Consider the following 12,079-nt stretch of genomic DNA (forward strand, 5'->3'; position numbering starts at 1 on the left):
ATGATGTCTTACTTGTCTAAATCCAAAGGACTCAGACTAAGGCCAGAAAGAGGCAGGTGGCTATGGGCTGTGCTTCCAAAAGCCCAGTGGCATCTCATTTGCTCTGGCTGGAATGCAGAAGGAAAATTTCTTCTGAACAGACAACTGATCTAAGAATAACTCCCTCAAACAGACTTTGAGGCTTCTTTTGTACATAGATATTACCTAGAAGTAATTCTATGACTACTGAGACAAGTTTTGTTACTAGGAATATGCAGAAAGTTCTTGACAATTTCAGTTCACCATCCAGGGCAGCTTATACTATGGTTGCATAGTATGTTATAACAACATCTATGGCTGCAAGCTTGCATGAGCTATTGCTGCAGTATCTACTATATTACTAGAAACTGATTGAAGTAATTTTGAGTATGAAATGTAAAATTATAATGTGCAGTGAATCATACTCATTTTCATAAATATATCTGGGTACATATATATATGTATACCAAAATTGTAGCTGTCTCCATTGCTGGAATATGATTGAATTGATCTGATACATTTTAATGTCAGCCAAACAGCTGTTTGTTTCCTAAAGCTAATGATGAGTCAAGATCAACACCAAGATCCAGTTTGATAAGTGGGCAAATGCTGGGTTAGAATAAGGTGACTAATTGTACAGCAGAGATCACTGGTAGCTTCTGGGAAAATAGAGTCACTAATAACCTAGACAAAGAAGTAAGTCACACGTTAGTGAAACCTCCCGACTGTGCTTTGGACGTACTCTGGATGAGTTATGAAAAAAAGGATAGAAAGCAACTGGGAAACAAATCATCTGTTTCTTGGAGATCTTAAAAGCTTGATGAAATGCAAGAAAAATTTGATTCAACATGGAAAAATGCCAGCTAATCTATCTCAAGAAAAATAATTCAAGTTGTACATACTTACTGTGATGGACAAATCTGGAAAGCAGTAATGTGAAGGACTGAGAAATTATTGGAGTGCTTGTGCTGATGCAACGTGAATAAAGAGGTAATTGTTCTTCTCCATACAAGTCTGACACAAGAATACATGCATTTCTAGGTAGCTCATTACAATAAACAAATTGAAGGTCATTCAGGACAGAAGAGAGAAGATTGGAATGGATCAATATTTATAGGCTGGTGAAAGGAAGGTTAAGTGGCTGAGAATCAAACTTGCCAACAATTTACAAATGGGATAAGCAGCAAGAAGAAAGAGGAATTATTTAGGATGTTCTGAGGCAGAAGGAAGGGAGAAATTAAAATTTAGGCTGAATACTAAGATAAAAACTCTGCTACCAAGATGAACTATACAGTGTAAAATTCTCCCAGGGAGCTATTTAAACCTCTTTGCTTGAAGATTTGGACAAAGATTTGACTAAACATATTTCAGCAAATAATTTATTTCCATTAGCATCAGGCCATGACCTTCTCACAAACTCCCATTAACTTTGGTGCATTTTGTATGTGCCTTACGAAGTGGCAGCAGGGACCGACCGGGCTGGCTGCTAACACTTGGCTGGGGTACAGCAAACTCCAAACAAATGCAGTTCAGACCCATGACAGGACCTGGGACCAGTCCAACCTCTGTGTAGTTCTACATTGAGTGAGTACTTCCAAAAGACTTTCAAACTTGTAAGTCAGCTTATATTAGAATATAAACTACATCAATTAACTTCTTTATCTATAACCAACTCTGAAGTGAACACAAATCTAAAAAAAAGTCTGTCTTCACTGTTTGTGAGTTTGCAGGTTGTGTCTTTCCTTCCAGATTTACGTTTTGACAGCTCAATGACTTTCAGTTCTGGTCCTTAGGAATTTTTTTCATTGGAGCACTAAGTGTCTCTGCCTTTGCAGGCAAAGCTCCTTACTGCAATTTTCTCATTCTTCTTTTTCCCGATTGCGCCAGTGAGACATCTTCACCAAGCAGGCTCTGTTGCTTCATGGGAAGGAGCAGTCTTACCATGGGCTAGATGGATCCATAGAACTCGACACACTTTTAAGGAATATTTGCAGACAGAGAATGCCCAAATCAAACTCTTACTGTCCATTGCAACCTCTCACAGTACTCATATCCCACCTGTAATTCTGACAGGTTCAGACAAAATTAAAAGCCTCTTGACTGTTTGGTAGCATACCTGAAAGTAATGTGACCTCGAATCACAGATGATCCAGATAATGCCAAAAGCTACTGCTGCACCTGGCAATGACAACTCGGTTGGAAGTCACAGGTATGTTACACAAAAATGAACCAAAGACAGATTCCCTACAGAAGGTTTTCCAACCCAGTAAGATACTGGTGTTGGGGAAGTTTTTGCTGATGCTACCACAGTGTGCTCATATGATGCCAAGACTAAGTTATACCCTTACATTCACATGATTATTAAATTCAGTAAATAAAAGTCTATGGAACTATATCCCAAAAGATTTGGGGTGACCAGTATGAAGTAGCACAAAATTACACTACCTTTCTAGCACAAAATTATACTGCCTTTCTGCTGGTTTTGTGTTCTAGGACAGATGAAGAGACCGTTTTCAAATGTGTTTTGCCCTGTATAGAAATGTCCTCTGGTGTAGTTTGTTGTTGGGGTTTTTTAATGCCAATATGGGAGTACAGTCTGTCTGGGAGCGAATAATGACTCTAAGATGATTAACATATTATTAAACTACATGATAATCGCTATCCTGTCAAGTCTTAGTGCGTGCATTTCATCAGCCCCCACATGATGTGGCTTCTGCTCTGAACTCCCAGTAGCTTTCCTTGATCCAAGGAGAATATTTTTCATGGTCAGCTGCTGAATGTGACCACTTTGGAACTGAAAACAGCATAAAGAAAACAAAGGTGGATAAAAACTACTAACATACCCCAAAAAACAATATTTTTTGTACCATTTGAAGTGGGCCAAAGCTGACTTTTCAGACGGTAACATACTGCTGGGACCAGTAACAGTGTCAAGAAATATAAATAATTCTGCTTTTCAGACTGGCAGATGAGTCACGTACAAGGAGGCCACCTGCATGATGAAATGGACCTGTACCATATGCTACAGCTGCTTTTGCACTGGTCAAAATGCAAAGCCTGAGTTTGTGCCAGTGCCTTGAGAGCATGCCCCTCTGGAGTTTAGTTGGCTGAATTAAGGAGTTTAGGGGGCTAAGATCAGCTCCTTCGCTGACAAGAACTACTGTGAAGAAAAGGAGAAGTGAGGGCCTGCCCTTCATTTCCCTCAGAAGCTGCTTTTAAACTGAGGGTTTACTATTGATTTCCCTGTGTTACTTCACAGCCGTGTTGCAGCTGTCTGCACCAAGCTCTGACCTCCAAACTTGGACCTAGACCCAAAGCCATTGGCTGGTCTTCCCAGCTTGGAGCTGCCTCGTCACCAGGAACTCACTGGGCAATCACTGGGTTGTGTCTGACCCTGATCACTGTCCCCAGCCCTGATGCCGACACTGACTTGCTGATCTACATCCTGGCTCCTTGGTGGGGTCACTGCTCCCACTGGCCTCCTTGTGCTCACCACCCAGCTCACCTTCCCTTCCATGTGCTGGTGGCCCTTGCTGCTCTCTGATAGTTTTGTCACTTTACTGATTTCATGTACCTGAGTAACTGAGTTAACTCTCTTCAGTTTGGGGGTTCAAAATAAAGTATGTGGACTGCCATAGTAATTGCTTTCTAAGGTCCAGCACGTTGCATAGTCAACAACTGAAGTACAATTTTTAAGTACTTCTGTATTTTACCCAAACAGATGAATGAGACTGAAGGCAGCTAGAGATACCCTGTTCAGTGGTATGTTCAAACGACACTTCACCTGCTGAGAGACTTTAATCTCTACCATCCTGCAGCTGTGTCTTTTCAGCTGTGAGCCACCATACAAGATAAGAGAACAGTGGCTTTCTCCACTGAAAAATACTCATTTATTTTGTTTTTTGGGTTTTGCAAGGGAGCCAGCATTTAATCACTAAGATATGTCATGCTGCTAAGCTGCATGACAGCTTGATGCACCAAAGGATGCTCCCCACTGAAAATGTAAACTATTTATGCTGTATATTTTCCTACCTAAGTAATCTACAGATTTTTGCTACTAATGGCTTTCCTTCTTTCCAGTTAAACTACAAAAAAACATCTGCATTTCCATTCTGGTATCAGTGAAGCTAAACAGCTCTTGTACTCTTATCTTACTTAACAATATATTTTTTTTCTCTGTGATTGTTATTTTAAAGCATGAAGGCAATAATGTATTTTCCCTGTGAAAAAAAGATTTGTGTATCACGCTAGCCAAGCTGCCGCTTTCTCCTGCTCTTTCTGGCTTCCAACATAGCTCTTAGAGAGACCAAATGATTGTTTCATCTCCCAGCTGTGCAAGATGCAATTTCTGAAGTAGAATAGAGAGGATTATGGCCCATTTTTGGTACCAACAGAAACCTACTACTGCTCAGAGTCTGCAATTACATCCCAGACTTCTCATTATAGCCCTAGTTACATTTTGATACCTCTGTTTGGCCCTATGGCAGATACTATGTATATTAATCTACTTTTTTCCTATAATTTCCCTGTCCTACATCCTCCCTTGTTGTTGGATTTGGGCGGGGGGGGTGGGGGGTGGGGGTGGGGTGTTGACAGCACTTTGCAACAAATGACTTGTCAAAGACTCTAGATGGTTTCTATTGTTTCTCTGCTGCCCACTCCTTACAAGATAACTCTGGTTGGGGAAGCCTTCCTTTTATCTTGGCACTTAGTGCCAAATAACCCTTGCACTCTAAGGAAAACCCCTTCTGACATTTCAGATTTTCCAAAATTTGTCTGGATTGCAGGACCCACAATGCTTTTGGATGCTGTACGTTATTTGAATTCACTGATTTTGAAGAAAAACTGTTCCTTGTATTTTTCAGATATACTTTGTGATCAATCTTAAAACAAGGCAGTCTTTTTCAGTTTTAGAGAAGCAAAGCGCTAAATTTGCATTATAAGATTAAAAACCAAGTTAGAGAAGTGAAAGATAAAAAATGATGGAACACTGCATTTAAGGACCTGACAATAATCTATTTCCCTAGCTGTCACTTAAATTTCTCAGAGGCACATTCTGGCAGTGGGAGCCGACAAGACAGTTCAGCCACATCTGCTTGAAGTGTTCCTTTTCAGGACCAATCTTCTCCTGGACTATTAACCTTCTGTTTAAACTTTTGATTGTACATATGCTATCTAGCATTAACCAAGCCTTATAGAATTTTTGGAAGTGCTACATCATTTCCTTCCAACTTCTGAAGGAAACATTGTATTGGAGCTTTCATTAACCTCTCACTGTCAGTGAAGCTGCAGGTGAGGACAGACTAGAACTTGACCAAACTGAATTGTGCTTATAAGGATTTTGTTGACCTCTTTTTACCCGCAGTATGTTGACATTTTGTACAGATGGAAAAATCTGGATTTCTTTCTCCCACTTGCTGTTCTCCTACACATGTACACACAGTCCCTCGTGTATATATTTGCCAGTTTTAGAAGGATCAGATCATCTCAATTACAAGAGGGGAGTTTTAAACACCAGTGTTTTAAATTTGTGTGTTTATTCCTCTCTCACAATCAACTCAGCACAGAGCTACCTCTCTAATTAGTTGTGACAGCAAACAATTTCATTTGCATATGTAAGAACTTCATTTGTGGTACTAATTATCATCCTTTCTTGGGGCAGAATTTGCAAAGGTATTTACATACCTAACCTATGCCTGTTTTTTGAAACCTTCTTATGCACTTATTCTGTGACTTTAGCTGCCAATACCTTTAAAAACAGAATTTGCTATCATTGTCATAGAATATGCTACAAAAGAGCCATGAATGAAATGCATACTTTTCATTTCAGTTTGTTTCTGTATTTGGTTTGGGACACAATATTAGAGGCTGTACTATTTTTTTTTAAGATAATTTAATTTTTAAGAGAATTTTTAAAGAGCTACTGGCTCTTGACGTACTTTTGACATGGGTCCCTTCTACTCTATGTCCATGATTGTTACCTGCTCACATACACATCTTTCTTTCCACAGAAGTATTGTTTTTTTCACATTTCAAGCTACCTCCTCTTTTCTCATTTCTGCTTTAGATTTTCATTTGTTTCAGAGCTTCTGTTCCCTGTGATTATGTATTTGAGTTCAACTGCCTCAGTAAGACAAGAACCTAGAGAAAATCAACAGATGTGTATTACTTACATTTCAACAGCCCCAGCCAAACAGTGTCTGGACTTTGACACTTGGTTGCACTGATGTGTTGTGATTAATGCTTTCCTAATTGTAGACAGCAGTGCAAGCACAGAAAGTTTAATGACTGATTTCTGACTTTCACGCTTGACCCGAAATCTGCTGAAGTCAATAGAAGCCTTCAAAAGCCTCCATCCAAAATCCATCAGAGGCACCACATTTCTCACTGAAAACAGTGGCATTTGTTTCTGGCTCAGCCTTTGTAACTTGTTCACTGAGCCAAAAGGCAGACTGGAACACTAGGCAACAGATTTTACTTACAGATTTTATAAGTTTTATGATACAAATTAGAAACTTCCAATAATACATTGTAAACCTCTAAGGATATCATAACATGCAGAGCAGATTTTTTTTCCCCTTTTTTTTTTTTTTTTTTTTTTTTTTTTTATGGCTTGTTAATTTACTTGCAAATCAATCCAGCTTTCTGGATTTAACTCTGTCAGGAATTCACCAAGTGTTTAAACAAACAAATACCAGATACATACATCAGTTTGGCATTTCACTATTCCATTTGGCCTCTTCTTTTGGTTGCTGATTATGTAGTGAAAACAAACCTGATCTGTCAGGAGAGTAATGAATGTCTACACATGAGGGTCGCTACTTATAGTTATTAGTTATTGGAATTATACCATCCAGATAATACTGGAATTAACTTCTCTTTCTATTTGCAAAAATTTTTGTTAATCAGTGTATTTCCAGGCAATTCTTATTGAGATAAAAATTAATTGGAAATCATATCACACCAACTCAGCTTGTCAACTTTAATGGGAGTTGCACCTGCTTAGGACAAAACTAATTTTTTTATATGTTTTATTTGGTTTAAATAAAGGTATGTTCATGCATTAAATGGGAACAAACATGGAGACAATTAATCTTTATTGTGAAGTTGCCAACTATTTTAACTTCTGTGAGTTAATTAAAAGAGTTTCAACTTTTTAATTTTAGTCTAGTTTAAACAGTGACAAATTTTAGAGAAATTAAGAGGATGCTAATTAGTTTGTGACAATGGTTACATGCCTGGTTCATTGCAAGCAATTAAAAAAACAACTTCTGATATTTTTGAGCACTCTTTAGCCAGTATTTATTACATATGCTGCACAATGGAATGTTAGAGCAACCACCCATGAGATACAAAAATAAGTAGCTTGTTTTACCAGGAATAGAAGAACTCCAACCAGTCTACAGATATTCAAAACACTTTAGAGACTTCTTTGAACATGTTTGGAAAGTTCACATATGTGACATGAAAATTTAGAAAGATGACAATTGCTGGAAAAAGAATTTTACAATGAAAACATGAATACTGCTCTGCTATGGATAAGAGACTTAATAATTGAGAGGAGTTGGATGCTTAAAGTTAAACATCTTCTGGTAGTGCTTGCAGACTTGAGATTAAATATTCTTACTGTATTTTGCTATACACTGGAAGTAGAATTTTAGGTTGTAAGCAATGATCTGCTCTGCTGACTGGGAAGTTGTGGTGCTGACTCTAAGTTGCCATGACTTACTCTAAAACTCAGAAACCAGGATGACCGTCCCTTGCTATAAAGCAGTAGATACTATCAGTCTGTGGAGTGTTAGAAACTGGAATATTCATAAAAAAACTACAAAACCCTGCCTTGTCAGCATGCCTTCTGCTGGGTCCCTCATGTATCTCAGAAATTTGTTCTGTACGCAGGATTTCTAGATCTGTTGCAAGCTGTACAGGTGGGTGTACACATATTGTCTGTGTCATGTTTACCACTAAGTTGCCTGACTGGTGTTCCTGTTAAATAAGCAAACTTTCATTCACAACAGCCTGTTTTTTTCACATTTAGGAAAGAAAAAGTCAATGCCAATGTTTCCTCCAGTAACGTTTTTGGTCTCACCTGAAGCCTTCACACATTTGTCACTAATCTGCAAGCACAAAATGCTGCACTAAGCACACAAGCAGTAATCCTTATAGCCATACAAAGGCTCAGCAGTGCCACTGCCTGCAGTTTGACAGAAATCACCAGAAGTCAGAGGGGGTTCTCAGCTGACATTTCTTAACCATTATTGCTGTTGTATTCCAACAGGGTCTAATTGCTGATTCAGAGCCTGGGCAGTTTCCACAGTTTGTCTTTGCGTATTTATTACATGCAACCGACTGTTCTTTGTCTACACATTTCCAGAAATCTGAGAAGTACAAAGGTCCATAACACCAGAAGCAGGTGCTCAGCGTATCTCCAGGTGAGTCTACATGTCACTGAAACCGTAACTCTCTCACAGTTTCTTAGTTGGACTTAATGATGAACTTGTTAAAAAGGGAACTGCTTGAACGGACACAGCCTGGGTTGTTCCATCACTCAAGAGTTTGTTGTTTCCATACCTCCTTCATCATATTTGCTGATTATGCCTGCAGACATGTTTTCCTCAAAGTAAAGCTACTAACTGGCTAGCAATTATTTTGTGCTGAATTTCCCTCTCATTACTCTTGAGCTAAAATAATATCTTGAATATCATGTCATCTTTGAACAATCCCTTTGCTGCTTAGTAAATTAACAGGAAGCTTGGGCAGCAGGGCTGCTTTTGACAGAATTTGTCAAAAATCTGACAACACAGCTAGAAGTACAGCTCCTCATATTAATTCTCATTAGTACTGTTAGTTTTATCTTTCTTTGCCCAAAGAATGCATTTAGTTGAACATTTCACTCCTGTTTGCAATAGGCTAAAATTTATCTCAAATCTGCCCAAACTTTGCAGAAAACAGTGATTTGACAGACATGATCTCGGAGGATCTAATCTTTTTGTCAGCGAAAAAATGTGGGTTTTGTGACAAAATCCTTTCCTCCATAGGATTTTCTTGTAGGCTTTATCACTGATACTGGATACTTGGGAACATTTGAAAAGCAGCTTGACCTTGTTGCATTCAAACTGTGCTTACTGGAGTTTGATGAAAATCTGCTTAGTATTTCACATATCCGCTTTGAAATTCCATCATGCCTATCAGTTTTTTGGGTTGTTCAGCGGCCCTATCACTGTGAGTTTGACCCTGGGTTCAAAGTCAGCTTGGTGTAAATTCATAAGCTTTGAATTGTGGGAGTTACAGCTGCATGATGGATTTGGGGAGCTGCCTTTTACCATGTATTGACCTAAACTGTCAGAAAACTTACATCAAACTCATTCAGACGTGTCTGGTTTCAGAGTATCTGCAATGCTCCTCTTGGAGTAGTGCGATGTGTTGACATGTATCACTTTCTCCTTCAGAACCAGGACAATTCCTGCCCACCCTCTTTGTTTATTTAGCGTATGGGATGAAGCACTATTCATCCAGGAAGTTCCTAATTCAATGGATCAGAGAATTAATGACATCGTAGCATGCGGAGCATGCCCTCTCCTCAGGCCTGGGGTCTCTTAAGCTGTATATATACCTCAGGGTTTATTCTATACTGTTGTATTTAGCACTATCCCTGCCTGAACTGTGGTGGCTGCTATATCCTTTTATCAAAAATATTTCCTATTCGGTAACTGAAGGAAAAGCAAGCAAAAATTGAAAAGAAAGAAAAAAAATCTGCCACTGAAAACATGCAGTCATTTTTAAAAGCACAGTGGCTATCCAGGCAGTATCCCATGAAAGAAAAGGATGGGAAAGGCTTTTGTGTGCCGAGTGACGTGGAACAATGCCCAGTATGCCATAGTCTTGCTTTGCTTCTGAGTTCATCACTACATCCTAAAAAATAGGAAAGAAAACTACAAGTTCATGCTCACATACCCTGCTCTGGCAAAGTTTTTTCTGAAGGTGGAATTATTTGGAGTACTTTGTTTGACTAAGATAACTTCAGAATCTGTTGGGCCCAATTAAAGAAAGGATCACTTTAAATAGGAAGTTAACCCTCACATTCAGGGGCAACTGATCTACATTCTGTGTGTTGATGTGATATGAACCACTGAATTTCCTAAAATGCAATTCATTTCCACTCATAGAAGAAAATGTGTGTAAGAAGTGTTCATAATTATAGGTGGTTCAGCTTTTGCCATGATTCTTTCCTGGTATATTAAGTCCAGAAGCTACAGCACATTTAAAGTATTTATTCATAATGTCTTACTTCTTGTACATTGTGTGTGTGTGTATCTGCATATTAGACTGGAGAAATGCTTACACAAGCAGAGATTGTGCTTCAAACAATTTTTTTATTGCTAGCTCCTTCTACTTGCTAAGCAACACAAATTAACTCTTCCCCAAAATACCATTCCCTCAAATAAAACTGTCGTTATTTACAATTGTGCAACACAGTTCAGGACAGGGCACTTGCAGTGTGATTCATCCAGGAAAGGCCCCCTTTCTGCACTGGGGCTTTGCGGGTGCATTAACCTTTCCATGGCAATCTGTCTCTGATCAGTCCTAATGTCCAGAAATTTTTGTCTTGCATTCTTTTTTTTTTTTCCCACCATGGTAACCAGAAATCTAAGCACATACCTGATCTTATACAGATCAGGGAGACTAAATCAAAATCCTGACAGCTGTTTGGTGCATCACAAGTGTTATGCCTCCTTTATCTTCTGTTATATTAAAATAGGGGAACATGAAATGAAAATAAAAGATAAATTTGCCCTTCTAGTGTCTTCCCCAAGTCTGCTAGACTAGCGATATCCCTGCCGGCTTTGAAGTGAGCTTCTGAGACCTGTGTCTTTGATACGATCCGTGCCCTCTCAGTCATGCTGCTTCCTAGAGGAGTTGTGTCACTGCTCTGCTGACAGCAGATTGCTATTTTTTCTTCAACGTTGTACTGAGGGTGGATGTGACATTATGCCGTTTGCAGTGGGGCTGTGGGCTGTTTTTTCCTTCCCTCTCCCTTTCAAAATGAATTATTAGATGTGATGCCAGGGACAAATTATTCTTAGGGACTGAAGAACTGTGATCTTTCTAATCGACTTGGATTAACTCCAGCTGGGTTGAAGCACCTTTCTCCATTAGCTAGAAGAGGTGATTATCGTGAAGAGCCTCCCGAGTTAAGCGTCTCTTTAGCATTTGAAGTTAGCGCTGGCAAACCGAGCTGCTGAACCCTGCACGAGGGCCGTGGTCACCGTGTGGCCTGTGCCCGAGGTCACCGCCTGTTTGCCCCCTCCCAGCACAGCTCTTCTGGCAAAGCCGCTGCATCTCTTGCCCCCACGCTTATTTCTTTCCCGTGTATGAGCGATTCCTGAGGGGCAGCCCGCCCGGAGGCAGTTCAAGGGGCAGCGCCATGGACGTGGTGGCTGTTGGCGGGTGCCTGTGTCCCCTCCGGGGCGAGCTCCGGCCCTACACGGCCCCGGGCGCTGGCGCTCCGCCGTTCTGAGTGCGGCACCCGAGCACCGGCCGAGCACTCCCTGAGCGCCGGGTCCCCTAAGGCCGGAGAAGCCTCTTCCCTCGGGACCGGCCAGGCCTCGGCCAGCGCTCGGGGAAGCGCCCAGGCTGCGCCCCCTCGGGCCGCGGCGAGGCGCAGCCCCGTCCCTTCGAGCGGCGGCCCCAGCCGGGCGCGGCGCGGCACCGCGGGGGCGCAGCGCCCCCTGCCGGAACAGCCCTGGCGCCGCCGCCGCTCCCTGCCGCTGCCGAGAATTCCAGTCTCCATATCCGTCACCTTCCAGGGTTTTACCGTTTCTTGTTCTCGCCGCGCTTTGTAAACGCGGGCAGCGGGCACCCTGGCCCGGGCCCCGCAAGCTGAGCGCGGGCCCGGCCGGCAGCCGCTGCTGCCGCTCCCACCCCCGCCGTCCCGGCGCTACCCCCCCCTCCGCCCCTGCGGTCCCCCCGCTACCCCCCTCCGCGGTCCTCCCGCTGCCCAGGGGGCGCTGCGGCCTCCCGCGCGCACCCCGCTCTTGGTCCCGCCCCTCGGCCTGGCGCG

This window comes from Falco punctatus (assembly GCF_963210335.1).
Source record: "Falco punctatus genome assembly, chromosome: 13".
In the NCBI taxonomy this organism is placed as follows: domain Eukaryota; kingdom Metazoa; phylum Chordata; class Aves; order Falconiformes; family Falconidae; genus Falco; species Falco punctatus.